Raw genomic sequence first — 15523 nt, 5'->3', positions numbered from 1 at the left:
AGTCAACCCCCACTTCTTGATCACTGAATTTCATCCCATGAGGAGTAGCATTGGAGTCCATTTCATTTGGAATTCTGCAAGTTGGATGTCAAGGTTGACATCTGGGACATGTTTTGAAAAGGTGCTTCCCACCAGTAAATCATCTCCTGGGCAATATTTGGTGGCTTCTCTGCAGGTAGACGAAGTACAGACTTAGCCCCACACTCAAGAACCTTCACGCTCCGACCCTCACCTATCTTTGCAAACTAATTTCCAAAACCTGCCGCATGTGAGCCATTGTCTCTACATGGAAACGGCCAAGGCTAAGCCATACTCTTTTTTTTTTTTTTTTTTTGGTACTGTGTTTTGAATCCCCTTTAGAATGATGACAAGTTTCAGGCCCATCTCAAGGAAAACATGGTGACAGACATTTAGTAGATAAAGCTTATCTGTAAAGGAGAAAGCTTAAGGACAACACACATTTTTTTCACTATTTGAAGAATACTGAGTAGGAGCAAAGTGGTCAAAATGTTTGTAGCTCCCAAGGGTAACTGAGACCTCTGGGTGAAATGTAAAAGAAAGTCAATTTTGAAGACATGCAGACAGACCATTTTAACAACAGAATTGGAATAAGCTGACTCACGACGCAAGTTTCCTGACTGGAGATGTCCACACGCACAGGTAACTCCAGATAGGGATAGTACCTCCGAGCACAGGCAGTTGTCATAGCCTCCATGAAAAGCCCTTTCAAACTCTAAGGGCATATGGTTACAGAATGGCCCAGTTATTCTTGCAGTTTTTCTTGTCAATATTTTAGTTTTCCCTCTCTAAACCTTTATGGATGATCTTGCTTGTACCAATCTTCTGTTTTGTTTTTAGTTACCTTTTCGTGTGCCTCTCCGGTATTCTCAATTAGACTGGAAGTGCACTGAGGCCAGGGACTGTATTTTATTCTCTGCATCTGAAGTGCCTGGTAGAGGCCCCATTCCCACCACCTGGTAACTACCTACTTTAGCCCAACTTCTGGTTTCCTTCAAGGTTGCTTATTCCAAGAATGTCCTTAGATAGGTAGCCCTTTTACATTTATGAAAGAAAGTGATGAAATTAAATAATTCACCTAGGGTATTAACGTTGGAAAATCTAGTGAATTTTGCCTTTTCAGTAACACTCCAGGAGGAAGTAATGTTTTAATCAAAAAGAACATTGCTATCTAACGAGGGAGTCTCAGACCCTGGTATAGGAGCTGGTGGATGATCCCGGAATCTGTAAAATCTGACGATGGCTGCTCCTTCATCTTGTTCAGAGACTAGTGCTATTCTCATTCATAATTCCATCCCCTCACACATTCTACTTTGCACAATTCTCTCTTCTATTTGATGGTTATGTAGTTAACATTTCCTTTTGTGGGCTGGTGTTATGTGTTCACAGTTACTGAGACTGAATTTAAAAACAGTCTTCTTTTCTCAGGAAATTGGACGAATGTCCATTTCCTGAGCCATTTCTCCTGGGAGATATTCAGACTGGCTAGATTGGAGGTCCTTCAAGTCCTCCGGTTTTATTGTGCGTGGAAGTCCTACCATAGTGACTCTGGTAACTTTCCAGATGTCAGACATCATGTGTTAGCTCTGCTGGAGTCTCTAGATCTTGCCCCAGATCTATTATCTAAAAACCTAAACAGGCTTTGCATGTTGCACTTGCCATAAAGTAGTTTTTAGGACTGGAGACTCTCTGGAAAACTGTGGCTTCTTGTGATGTCTTCTCCACAGCAACAGCCCTGCCTGCACGGCATTCTTCTGCTCGTCCTGTTTTGAAAAGCACACGCTCCCCTCTCAGTTGTTGGTGCTGTATTCATTACTCACTTTGGTTTTCTGTGTCTTACATGTTTGTGGATGGGCTTTAACAAAGAGCCATGTCTGTGACAAACCAAGTGTGTTTATCGGACTGAGCTAGCTCACACTCCATTCTGACCTCATCTAGTGTTCCTCCCTATCCTGCCAAGCCTGGAGCTAAAAACCACATTTCCCAGATCCCTTGCAAATCAGTTTGAATGAACAATTGGGTGGGAGGCTGGGCAGAAGCCCCCGGGTTGTGTCACGGATGCGGGTGGAGGCCTCAGCACCCCGATGTGACCCTGCTGAGGAGGAGGCTACCCTGCTCCCCACGGTTGGGCACCACTCTCCTGGGGTGAGGAGCCTTTGCTGCACCAGTGATTCAGGAAGCCACCTCATCCCTGCTGATAAGCCTCTGTTCGTTTAATCTGGCTGGAATGGTTCTTACTGTCAGCAATTGAACCTATACAATTAGAGATCATTAAAATTAATTAAATTTAATGAATAAACCAGTGAGCTGTATTTCAGTTTACAAATAAGTTTTCAATAAGTTTTCAGCACTTAAGAGTTTTTTCAGAGAAGCGCTTACCCATTTTGTAAAAGAAATATTTATTTCCCCAAACATGTCTGTTTCACAGAACCTGCATTACACGCTGGAAGCAGGCACGGGCTCTGAGGTCCATGTGTCAGACGCACCTCTAACTCCCACATGTTTTCGTTGTTTTCCACCCGAGCTAAGGGCAAGAAAAGCTTGGCTCAGAATTGCAGCCTGCTCTGTTCCAGGACAAGAAAAGTCAGAGCCAGAGGGTCTCCTCCTGGGCTTGGCTAGCCGCTGGGGATGAGAAAGCAGCATCCTCCACGTGCGGGCAGCACCCAGAGGCGGGAAGGAGCGGCCATCAGAGGCGGATCCAGCCCTGAAGACCCGCCGCCTTCCTCTTCCTCTTCCTCTTCCGAGGCCTGTGAGAGGAAGTGAGCCCCGCCCAAGAAGGCAGAGAACCTGCAAACTCCTGCTCTCAGTTTCTCCTCCTAAGGGGCTAGTTCTGCCATTTATTTAAAAGCCATGTGTATGGAGGTAGAATTGTTTACAGAGTAGAATTCATCCTTCTGAATGTGCAGGTCAGTGAGATGTGACAAATACGTTCAGCTGTGTAACCAGCACCACCATAGAGTTTCCTTGTGAGTCTTTGGAGTCCATTCTGTCCCCCAGCGCCAGCTCCTGGTGGCCACTGCTTGCTTTGCCCAGCGTGTCAGACAGATGGGCTCATACGGTATGTAGCCTCAGTGTCTGTCTTCCCCCATTTAATGACATAAGGCTTCTGAGATGGATGCATTTGCAGGAGGCAGTAGCTTATTGCTGCAGCAGTGCTCTGAGAGTGATGCATTTGCAGGAGGCAGTAGCTTATTGCTGCAGCAGTGCTCTGAGAGTGATGCATTTGCAGGAGGCAGTAGCTTATGGCTGCAGCAGTGCTGCAAGGGTGTGCGTGCTCTGATTTGTGTCTCCAGCTGCCAGCTGCTGGACCTTGGGGCTGTTTCTGGTTTTTTGGTTTTGTTTTTGGGTTTTGTTTTGTTTTTTTTTTTGAGATTATGAACAAAGCTATGGTAAACATTTGCCTGCAGGTTTTTTTTTTTTTTTCTTTCCACAGATCTTTTTATTTCTATTGGCAGAATGCCTATGGTAGATTGCCGAGTCAACACGGTGGGTGTCTGTTGAATTTTGAAGACACTTTCAAACTGTTTTCCAAAGTGTGTGTGTGATTTTTCACTCCCCACTGCAGTGTGTGAAGGTTTCAGCTGCTCTGCATTCTTGCTGGCTTTTGCTGTCAGCAGGTGTCTGGATTTTAACTTTTTAAATCAAAAAAAGCCATTTTAGTGGCTGTGTATTGATTTTCATTTTCTTAATAGCCGATGATGATGAGCAGCTTTCTGTGCATGCTCATTTGCTGCCTGTGTCTCCTCATTGGTGAAATGTCTACTGAAATATGTTGCCCCGCCTCCCCCCCACCTTTTTTTTTTTTTTTTTGAGACAGAGTCTCCCTCTGTTGCCCAGTCTGGAGGGCAATGGCACGATCTCAGCTCACTGCAACCTCGGCCTCCTGGGTTCATTCTCCTGCCTCAGCCTCCTGGGATTACAGGCATGCACCACCATGCCCATCTAATTTTTGTATTTTTCATAGAGATGGGGTTTCACCAGGTTGGTCAGGCTTGTTTCGAACTCCTGACCCAGTGATCCACCTGCCTCGGCCTCCCAAAGTGCTGGGATTACAGGCACGAGCTACCGCGCCCAGCCATGTTGCCCTTTTAAAATTGGATTGTTTGTCTTTCTGTTGAGTTGTAAGGCTTCTTTACATATATATATATATATGTCTTTTGGCTAAGTCCTTTATCAGGTATTTGTTTGCAAATGTTTTCACCCAGTCTTCTGACTTCTCATTTTATTAATAGTGTGCTCATTTATTAATTGAGTACTTTCTATAGTCCCACATTTTTTCCAGTATTGGCATACTATGAAGCATTTTTAAAAGTTTTAAAATAGTTGCTTTAAGGTCGAAGTATACATCTGTGCTAGTAAGAGTAAAGGCTTCTCATATTCTCATCATATCCTGTCTTCAAATGATATTTTACCACTTCATTTATAGTAAAATCTTAGATACTTTTTGCATGCTCTTTGTGTGATTCTTACATATTTTACTTCTACATATTAGTTGTTATATTCATTTTCATAGAAAATTACTGCTGCAACACCTTACCACAAAAATTAGGCAAATTTATTATCTTACAATTCTGGAGGCCAGAAGGTCTGCAAAAGTCTCCCTGAGCTGGAGTCCAGATGTTCACAGGGTGTGCCCCTTTCTGGAGGCTCCAGGGAAGAAGGTTTCCGGAGGCCATTGCATTCGTGACTACAGCCCCTTTGTCCACCTCCAGGACCAGTTAGGCCTCTGTTGCTGCCTGTTCTCCCATAGTCCCACCTCCCTGACCACAACCAGGAGACGGCTTCTGTTTTTAAGGCGCTTGTGGTTAGATTGAACCCCCCCGCAGATAAGCCAGGAAAACCTTCCCACCTCAAAGTCCTTAATTTAATCCCATCTGCCAAGTCCCCCTGCCATGGAAGATGATATAATTGAAGGTTTCAGGGTTTAGGATGTGGACATCTTTGGGGTCTATTATTCTGCCTAACACAATATATGAGAGACGGAATAATGTACTGTTACTGTTTTAGTGTTTGACCTCAGTTATATGTTTAAAGTGAATAAAAATTAAAACGTGTTTTAGATTTACCTGCATTTTACCATTTCCAGAGCTTCGTTTCTTTGTGTAATCCCAATGACCATTTGACATCACACTCCTCCCTGAAGCATTTTAGCATTTCGTGTACAGCAGAACTGCTGGTCATATATTTTCTCAGCTTCTCTTTTGGTCTGGAAAATCTTTATTTTACCTTTTCTGGGGAAGATATTTTCTGTGCGTATGAAATTCTCTCTGACAATCATTTTCTCTTTCATTATTTTAAAGATGGCCCTCTATTACCTTCTGGCTCGTGTCACTTCTGAGGAGAAGTGTGCTGAGATTCTCTTTGGTGTTCCTCTGTAAGCAACGTGTAATGCCCTTTCTCCTAGTTGCTTTCAAGATTTTCTCTTTATTTTTTCCCCTGGATGTCTGAGGGTATTTTTGTTTGTTGTTTTTCCTTCTCAAGCTATCTGGAGCTTCTGGGATCTGTGATCTTCTTTAATTCTGGAACATATTTCTTCTCTCCTGTTTATTCCTGTCTTTCTTCCTAGGGTATCGATTACACCTGTGTTAGACCAAGTGTAGTATCCCACTGGTTTCTTCTTCCTTATCCCCCACCCTTTTCTCACTTTTGTTCTTCTTTGTGTTTTAGTTCATATGACTTCTCTCAACCTAGCTTTAAGCTCACTGATTCTTTCCTCAGCTGTCTTCAGTGGGAAGACATAGGATACCCCTTTTCTCCTGTATCCATGAGGTAGTTTCTCTGCCCTCGGGAGAAAGGACAGGGGTGTAAAAAAAAAAAAAAAAAAACCTGATTTTATGGCCAGATGCCCAGGCTTGCCCAGTGCCAAGTCTGGACCAGCAGAACCAGAGGCCTCCTGCTCCAGCCTTTGCTTGACTGATTCTAGCACTGAGAAATCAGCAATGATGACTGAGCACCCTGCGAGGAGCCAGAGTGGAGGAAGACCTGGTCCATGCTGCAGGCATCTCCGGCCTGCAGAGAGAAAAGGGAGGCAGGGACACAAACCCTTTGGAACCCAATGCCTTTTGAATCCTCGCCCTGCTCTGAGCCCAAGGTAACCACAGTCCCCTGGCTTTCCACATCTTAAGCAGAAGCAAACCTCTAGAGCGTGACATGCTGTTTAAATAAATTGTGAGTGCCAAGACTAGCATTGCACAAAGAACTGTATGTCAGGATTCTGAAATCAATGTATGCATGCAGGGATTTTGTGGTACTTAAAGGCTTTAGATCCTGGGCCATTGACACTCCAGTTCCCAGTTAGTTGGTGTTTCTTCTTCTCTTGTTAAAATTTGAGCTTCAAATTCCCTTCTCATTATCTTTTCTTTTCTGAGATTCCCAAATGAGCAAAAAAAATTTTAAAAATGTCATGGACTTTAACATATGAAAGGTCAGTAAAATGTATTTATTAGATGAATGTCCCAGACATAATAATTTTCTCTTTTTCCTTTAACGAAAATGTCAACTCACTTTGTGGTTATTTGGGAAGTAAATAATAGATTACTTCTCAATAATGTTATGATACAATCATTTAAAGGAAAAGCAACCACATAGGTTCAATAAACTTGGCATATATAGGTAAAATGACTATTATCCTAAATTTCCTTCGTCAAAAGAAAATTTTATCTTAATGGAGTAAAACATAAGAAAGCCTTACTAGCAGAATAAAGCAGGTGGCTTAATCAATAATCTGGAGACCTTAATGATAGTCTCCTTTTCCCCAAGGGCTTTTTTGAAACTAGAATTGTGTTTGAACTATGTATATGTCCTTGTCATTTAATACTAAGATTATTTTATCACACTTCTGTGTGCAGGTTTTCTGAGCTGCATTACTTTTCTAATTACACTTATTATCTGCGCATAATTTAGGCCAAATTTGAAGCACTTTTCAACTTACAATTTCTAGATAATTGCTGGCAGTGCATGATCTACGAATGAGTTGGGTTTTGACAGTCCAGAGTGAGGTGAGTTGTGTAGTTTTGACTATGTCCTAGGAAAAAAATATTATATGATGGTTCTGTCTCTAGGCCTTCCAACAACAGCTTTTTTTTTTTTTTTTTTTTTTTTTGCATTTTTAAATTATACTTTAAGTTCTGGGATATATGTGGAGAATGTGCAGGTTTGTTACATAGGTATACACATGCCATGCTGGTCTCCTCCACCTCAACACCCACGCCAAACCCTGGCAGGAAAGGAGCTCTTTCTCTCTGCTGATGGGCACCCGAGTCCTCAAGTTCGCCTGGAGAAATGCTGGCCCTCTTATTTTCCTGAATGTCGACAGATAACGTTTAGAAGAGATCTTGAGGTGCCTCCATGTCCTTCTTAGCCTAGAGGGAGGGGAAGGTGAAGGAGAGTCCATTTTTTACAGTAGGAGTACAAAGAAGAAACAGGGAATAACACTCAGATTCTTAGGATTTTGCAGCAAGACAATAGGCCGGAGGGAGAAGGGGGTCATTTGAGTTCCGTTCGATTCCCACTAAGTGCATCCCTGACCAAGCCCAGGACCCACATTCATGGTCCTGCTTCCCACTTCACACCCCGACCAAGCCCAGGACCCACGCTTATGGCTCTGCTCCCCACCTCACACCCCGACCAAGCCCAGGACCCATACTCATGGCCCTGCTCCCCACCTCACACCCCAGCTGCAGCATCTGAGGGGAGGGGCAGGACAAGGTGGCAGAGACGGGGCATTTTCACCCAAAGAAGACCAAAAACAGCCAAAGGGATGGTTTAAATACCTGTCTTTTCTATTTTTTCACTGACTCCATGGTAACAAACAGATTTTGCAGTAAGAACCAACATACACACACCCCTGAAACATATTTCATCAAATAATACTGACATTATGTGTGGCACACGCTGATATTTTCTATTCTATTCTCTCTTTCTTTTTTTAAAAACAAATGATAATGAAAACCCACTAAGCTAAGGGTCGTGACCAGCTGACAGGTAACACCCTTCGGTTTGGAAATACTGATTTAAATTTTGGCTTGCTCTAAGCTATAATTCACATTTGACATTTAGATCATATTTTTCCCCTACTGAACTCTCAAGTGGGAACTGAGAGGCAGTACTTAATAAATACAGAGAAAAAGAAGGAAAGAAAATTGATATTTACAACATAACCAAGTTTTAGCGTGAGTTAAAAAAGCGGGTTTTTGTGATGAAAATCTTCTAAAATTGTGGCAATGGTTGCACACATCTGTGAATGCACTGAAAACCATTGAATTGTACATTTTAAATGAGGGCATCGTTGCTCTGTGAGTTATATCTCAACAAAGCCATGAAAATAAGCAAACGAGAACAAACAGTTCTGTCCTAGGCCCTGCGAGGCCTCTTTCTAAGCCCGGCCGCGCGTCCATCTGGGCCATTAAACTCCTCAAGGCGCTGATGACCTTTTGTTTAAGAGATACTGTTGTTTCTTGTCAGGCACTGATGTACTTCTGCTTCCTTACCGGGGTAAAATTTAAAGACAATAACACTGATGATTTTAAGTGTGCATTTAAAAAAAGTTTTGACAAATGTATAAACGTGTGTAACAACCACCCCAATCAATACATAACGCATTTCCATCGCCCCAGCAGGTTTCCTTGGTCCCCTTTCAAATCCCTCCCCAGTTTCTGATTTTAGGGCTGTGCTCTGCCTCGCTGGGAGCCCCACCCAGGGAGGTGGAGTCCTGTGGGTGCTGCTTGCAGGGCAGTTCCTCATTTCGTGGCTGGAACATCTTCTGCGTTGTCCCTGCGTTTTGTAACTCTCCAGTGTCTTCAAGCAGTTATTCTTCAGATGTATTTTTCCAGAGTGTTACATTGCTGTCAGCAAGTGAGTAGTTCTATAGGAGCAATTCTAGCAATAGGGGGCACTAGAACAAAAACTTGTTTTTGATTTTGTCTCCAGAAGTCTCTGAAAATTCCTTAGGACATCCTTACATTTAATATATTTTGAAAAGTTACTCTCTATCAAGCTAAAAATGAACCACTGTTACAATTTTCATCTCCGATTATGCTCAGCTAGTTTATTCAACCAGTCTCCTTAGAGTTTGCTCCATAGTAAAAATATGTAATCTAAGCAAAATAATAAAAATATGACTAGCCTAAAAGGTATGCTTCCCATTATCCTACAGTATTTAACTATGCACATATCCTCTTGCTGATAGCCACATGCCTACAGTATTTAGATATTATAAGTAAAATCTCGAAACAGGTGCAACCACTGATCTGAATTGCCTCATAGCAGTGCCTCTCAGTGGAGGGTCACTCTCGCGTAGGGCACTTCAGCGGGGTCCAGAGGCCACGCAGACTGTTGTGCCTGGGAAGGGCCTTCTGCGGGCTGTAGTGGGTGGGGATGGGGATGCTGCCAAGCATCTCTCAATGATCAGAAAGGCACCCAGCACCACACGATCGTCCAGAAGCAATGTCTGCAGCGCCACAAGTCAGAGACCCGCTGTGTCCTCTAAGTGCAAATTCTCTCATGTAATAGACTATTGGGAGTGGGCTAGCGGGCAGTAAAATACTGCAGCTAAAAGTAAAAAATGCCACCCTTCAAATCCATACTAGTTACCAGTGTTTGGATTCTTGACAAAATGCTTAAATTCTTTTTTTTTTTTTTGGAGACAGGGTTCCCCTCTTGTCACCCAGGCTGGAGTGCAGTGGCGCGATCTCAGCTCACTGCAACCTCCACCTCCCGGGTTCAAGCAATTCTCCTGCCTCAGCCTCCTGAGCAGCTGGGATTACAGGCACCTGCCATCACGCCCAGCTAATTTTTGTGTTTTTTGGTAGAGATGCGGTTTCACCATGTTGACCAGGCTGGTCTTGAACTCCTGACCTCAGGTGATCCACCCTCCTCGGCCTCCCAAAGTGCTGGGATTACAGGCGTGAGCCACTGCACCTGGCCCAAATGCTTCAATTCTTAAAGCTTCCTTTCTTATTTTTTGTAGTATTTTATTTTTATAGAAGCTGCAATGTCTTTATTTTCATTATTTACAAAATATTAAGAAATAGTTTATATATTTTAGGTGTACAATATGATGTTTTGATATACATTTTCATCCGTAAATTTGGAGTAAGGATACCAGCGTCATGAGGACTAAAAATAACATTTGTCTTCGCACACAGCCCAACTCAACATGGTTTTGGCGTCTTGTCTAACACATACCGCAAGTAAGACTCACGTGGGGCCGGGCGGCCACAGTCAGGATCTGTCGCTCCCAGACTGGCCGCCCCCTTTCCATGAACATTGTGCTTGCGGATTCACAGAAGCCCATTCCGCGGGGCTGCACGCGCTGCTCAGTAACGGGGCTGGTTTGCTTCGTTTCACGGGGGACTCCCTAGAGCTTGGAATGGTGCCTGGAACACAGCAGCGCTCAAAGAACAAACACCGTGGGGTCTCTTCTTAGGTGCCATTGGCATGATACAGAGAATAACCAACTGACGACACTCCGGTGAATTTTTGTTTACAATGTTTATTTTACAATACATTTTTATTTTACAACTTTATTCACACTTCACGATTTTCTGTTGTGTGTAATCTAACCTCACAGAAGTTTTGTGTGGACGAGTCTTCACCTCTCCTGTGTGTACATCTGGGAGTGGCGCTGCTGGGTGGTGGGCTGGGTTTCTGTTGAGCGTTCTGAGGACCTGCCGGGTTTTTTCTGGCGACCAGCCCTGCAAGGTGTTTGTGACCTGCCCCCGTCCTGGGCAGCCCTGGTTATTTTCTTTTAGCCAGACTGCCTGTGGACCATTCCATACGAATAGTCCAATTAACATATGTGAATGTATTATCACATTAATAGGTTAAGAAATTGGCACCCTCATAACAGTCACTCACATTCCCCGTCTGCTCCTCCCGGCGTCTGTCCCACCTGAGCTGGTTCTCCTGCTGGCTTTGTCGCTTCGGGCCCTGCTGTTCCTGCAATGCAGGTGCCGTGCGCTTTCTGTTGAAAGCTGGACATCGAGCCATAGGAAATGGAGAGAACAGGACCTTCCGGTGATGATTTGTGCCAGCCTGGTTAGCATCTGGGCTTTGCTCATCACTTGCCTGTGGCACCTAATCCAGGTGCACCCCGGTGAGCTTGTTCTTCTCTATCTGGACTGTGAGTCTGTGTCTCTCAGCTCTTGTGGCTGTAATCACAGTTACTACCCTGGAATCCTGCTGTGGTGGTGCTAACGTCTGGGGAAGGAGGAACACCCTGTAACCTTAGGATTGAGTCTCAGGCTCACCTCGCCCCGCCCCGGTGTCTTGGGGCCACGGCTCTTCCTGTTCCTCCAGCGGCACTGACGTTATGCCCGTGTTGCTGCTGCTTCCCCGGCAGATGCCTCCCAGTGTTTCCTGACACTCCGCCCTGCAGTCTGTGCTTCCTACGGTGCCCCTCAGGTGGCACAGGAATGCTGGGGGGGCAGGAGCGGGAGGAATTCTTTTCCCCCAGCAGGGATAAGACTCTGGCACAGTATTTCCCTCTGGAGGGAGGGCCTTTGGTATATGGAAGAAGGCTCTGGGTGTATTTCAAAATGATTGCTTTTTCCTCCACCGGTGGTGCCATGAGGGTCTCTCTCTTGGATTGTTACTGTGAGCACCCACTGGGTTCTTCAAGGTAAGGCCGTGAAAGTGCAGAGGATCCCGTAGCTCTGCAGCCCCACCCTGCAGCCTCCAGATAGTCCACACTGGCCTCCAGGGGTTCATGAGCACCACCATTGGAGGGTTCCGGTGAGCTTCAGTGGCTCCTGCTCCAGATCAGTGGTCTCAACCCTGACTTTCTGCAGGAGCCTGTCTGCAGATTTGGGGTTGAAGTGTGCATTCTGACCTCTGTTTCCTGATGGTCTGATCGTCAGTTTGTTCACTTTCCTTTTGTGGATGGGAGTGACAGCCTTCACGTCTCCACATTTTTGAGCAGAAACCAAAAGGCTTCTGATGTAGCTTGGATGTGTGTCCCCTCCAAATCTCATGTTGAATGTGAGCCCCGGTGTTGGAAATGGGGTCGGGGGGAGGTGTGAGTCACGGGGCGGATCCCTCCTGAATGGCTTGGTGCTGCCCTTGAGGTAAGAAGTGAGTTCTCTACCAGTTCACAGGGAGTGCTGGTTGTTAGAAGAACCTGGCAACTCCTAACCCCTTTCTCTGCTCCGTCTCCTGCCATATGATATGCCTGCTCCCCCTTCACCGTCCACCATGAATGAAGCTTCCTGAGGCATCACTGGGAGTTGAGCAGGTGCTGGAGCTATGCTTGCACAGCCTGCAGAACTGTGAGCCAAATAAAACTCATTTTCTTTATAAACTGGCCAATTTCAGGTAGTCCTTATAGCAACACGAAACACACGAACACAGATCCTTCTTTCTTTAGAGGATGACTCAGGTACGTTCTGCCCTAACATTTAGAAATGTCTGCCAGTGGTGCCCCGGTCTCCAATCTTCTTGATGTCTCCTGAATTTGAGTACTTAAAACCCCACACTTCTGTTTGCTTCAGGCCTCTGTGTCTGGGCATTTGGCATTCCAGTGTTGAATTGAATGTGGGCTCTGTCTGGCAGACAGCTCGGCTCTATGGGGTCCTGGAGTCTCTTGACTGTAACAGGCAATCTTCACGGTGCAGCCTGGTCTTCTCCGCGCGTCCATTCTCCCTCCTTGGTAGGACCCCGGACTGTTTTCTTCTTCTGCCAGTGTTGGGGGTGCCTCCAAGTGCTTATCTCCAGGGCCCAGTGGAACCCCAAGTCTTCCACCACCAGCTCCTCATGCCCCATCTTCCTTCTCTGCTTTGGTGACTCAGATGAAAGCTGAACCATCCTGTGTGCCAAGAGCTTCCCCACCCAGCAGGACTTAGCTGATTTTCTCTAGAGACACATTTTTCAGGCTCGTTGAGTAAAATAGTAAAGAAAACAGCTTATATTGGTGGGATCTACATCGGACCATTCAACTCCATGCTGAAGTCCTTCCACCATTGAGTTAGCCTGCTTGGCCCAGGCATGAAAAATAGCACACAAGCTCCCTGGCCAGAGGCAGGAGTCCAGTCCCCTCTCTGGGCAGGAACTTGCCTGCTGCATGTACTGAGTGCTCCATACACGCACTCAGCTCCAGGTTCCTGCAGGAGCCTCCTCAGCCCCAGAAAGGAGTCTCCAGTGTGACAGCTCCAGATCTCACCACTACACAGGTAGAATTTCTGTAAGAAATGGGGATGCATTGGCTGTCGGAAGTAAAGGGCTACTGTGTCCCCACCCCATGCACGGATGGAACTTTTGGCATAAAAACTCTGAGTTCCCTGTGAAAGACCCTATTTGAAAAACGTGCTGTTGGGATTTTCCTTTTTCTGCAATCTCTCCTGTGTGTTGGTGTGATAATAGGAGAGTGTTTCTCCCACTTGAATTATTTGCCTGTCCTCCTTGGAAAGTCAATGGTGAACTAAGGTGGACATACAAAGAGAGAGAGACGGCCGGGGTGGTTGGTGAACTGCTAATGGCATGAGTTTTCCCCGTAATTCACCACTCCCTCCTCTGAGTCTTTCTTTCTTGCCCTCTGCTTTCCATTTGAGTGAAAAAAATCTCAAGACTCAAAGTCTGTGTTGGGGTCAGAGCACTTTGCTTGCATGAGCATGATTCTTATAGGCAAAGAAAAGCTGTACAGTATGCTCCCATACGTCAGGAAACCACACTGGGATCTGTGCCCCAGTCGATCCACGTTCATTTCCTTCAAGGAGAACTGAACGAGGAAAGAGGACATCAGCGTGGTTCAGGTACCTGCAGCCAGGTGCCAGGTGTGCGTCCTGTTTCCACTATCCACCAGCAGCGTGACTTTGGCAAGTTACTTCCATTTGTACCCTCACTACTGTCCTTTGTAAAATCCTGGTAATGACTGTAACTGTTTTGTAGAGTCCGTGTGAGGACCCACGGCTGGTACATACAGCACAGCACAGCTTGGGTGCTGCATACAGCAAGGGTTCAGCACATTCATCCTTCCCTCTGCCCTGCTCCTTTTAAAGGGGGAGCTCACCTGTCTTAGTAGCCTAGTTAAGGACTTGAAGGTTCTAACCCCTAGACTAGTAAATTTTCCTCTCATTTCATTTTGGTCAATAATGTCCTCCCCAAATCCTCTGCCTTGTAGTAAGACCATGGAGCTTCCTCTCCACCTCCTCCAGTGCCTCCAGTGGGAGTGCTGGTTTTCTCTCACATCCCCAATCGCCAAAGCTTCGAGTCACTTAACTTGGAATAGAGACTATGGGAGGAGAGAATTAGGGAGGGATGTTAGAGGCTCATCCAATCCTAGGAAATCCTAACCATCAAAGTCAGTGATGGATGGATAAAATAGAGTTGCCCTTTACCTAGAGATGTTTCGTTGTCTTCTCTCTGTGGGAATGCAATATAAACAAATGCAGAAGACTTAGTTCCCGTTTCCTCTGAACCAAAGAGCAGCTTCCATTAGTTCATGGATGTGTGTGTTGTGATCTCTGACATGTTGGCATGTCTCTTGTCTCCTGACAGTTGCAAATGTCGCCGTGATAAGATCAGTATTTGAACCCTGATGACATCGCTTCTGTACTGAGCTGCCAGGCGAGGGAGATCTCAGGAATGTCTGGTGGGTCTGATTCTCCTTATTAGCGTGGGTTGTCGCAGGTGTTGTCAAGGTCTAGGGAATGGGAGCTTGGCAGAGGGCTTTAGCCAACTGCACCTGGAAACAACTGATTTCTCAGAACTGTTTAAGAGAATAAGCAGCTGTCTTCTGACAAATAACAATTTGTGGGAGCCAGGAGTATGGACTGAAGTGGTTTGTGATTAAAGTATCTGGGTTTCAGCCTTGAACGCCCACGTGAAGCATAACGCCTTCAGTAATCACCGTAGCACGTGATGAGTGGAACACAGACTGTCCTTATCTCGAAGAGAAATCCTTCTTTCTCCTCTTATTTGAGAGGGGCAGCAAAGGAGTGTTGAGATCAAATTCTTTCCTCTTTGTGATTGTCTTGAGCATGACATAAAGTGATTCTCATAGTTTGAAAAGCTGTGCTAAGATGACCTCTTAAGTCGGCACCTCTCAGGGCCTGAGAAGGGTGACAGGGATGTGGCTTCTCACAGCGCTGACACAAATGGGCTCATCTGAAGCAAGAATGCTCTCTGAGAGGAAAGGTTCTTAGAAGGATGTCATTTCACAGGACTTGCAAGGCAATCGGAGTGCATTCCCGTGCCACCAGGATAGTCTCCCTTTTCCAGGTTAATAGAGTTCCCAGAGTTAAGACGTTCTCTTCTGCTCTTCTAGAGACTGTTCATGTAATTGAATTCAACGAGAACCAAAGAAAAGTTGCCTCTTCTCACAGGCCTTGGGGTTGAACTGGATCAGAACAGTGCTGGCAGAATTACAGTGCAGTGTGGACACACCTAGTGTGCAAGGGACTCAGAGACTTCCTCTACCGTTATTTGATTGACATGTAACATTAAGATTGATCAATGGATTCAATTGCCCCTTGATTCATCCTTCATCAAGTTTTTCCCTCTTCTGGCACCT

General features: G+C 45.3%; 1 pseudogene; it reads right to left on the bottom strand.

The window, feature by feature from the left end:
* Window positions 1–5937: 5937 nt before the first annotated feature.
* Window positions 5938–15523, bottom strand: part of LOC105536521 — an 82858-nt pseudogene continuing 73272 nt past the window's right edge.

Source organism: Mandrillus leucophaeus, unplaced genomic scaffold (assembly GCF_000951045.1).
Source record: "Mandrillus leucophaeus isolate KB7577 unplaced genomic scaffold, Mleu.le_1.0 Scaffold16, whole genome shotgun sequence".
NCBI classification, from domain to species: Eukaryota; Metazoa; Chordata; class Mammalia; order Primates; family Cercopithecidae; genus Mandrillus; species Mandrillus leucophaeus.
This window is presented reverse-complemented; position numbering and strand designations above follow the sequence as displayed.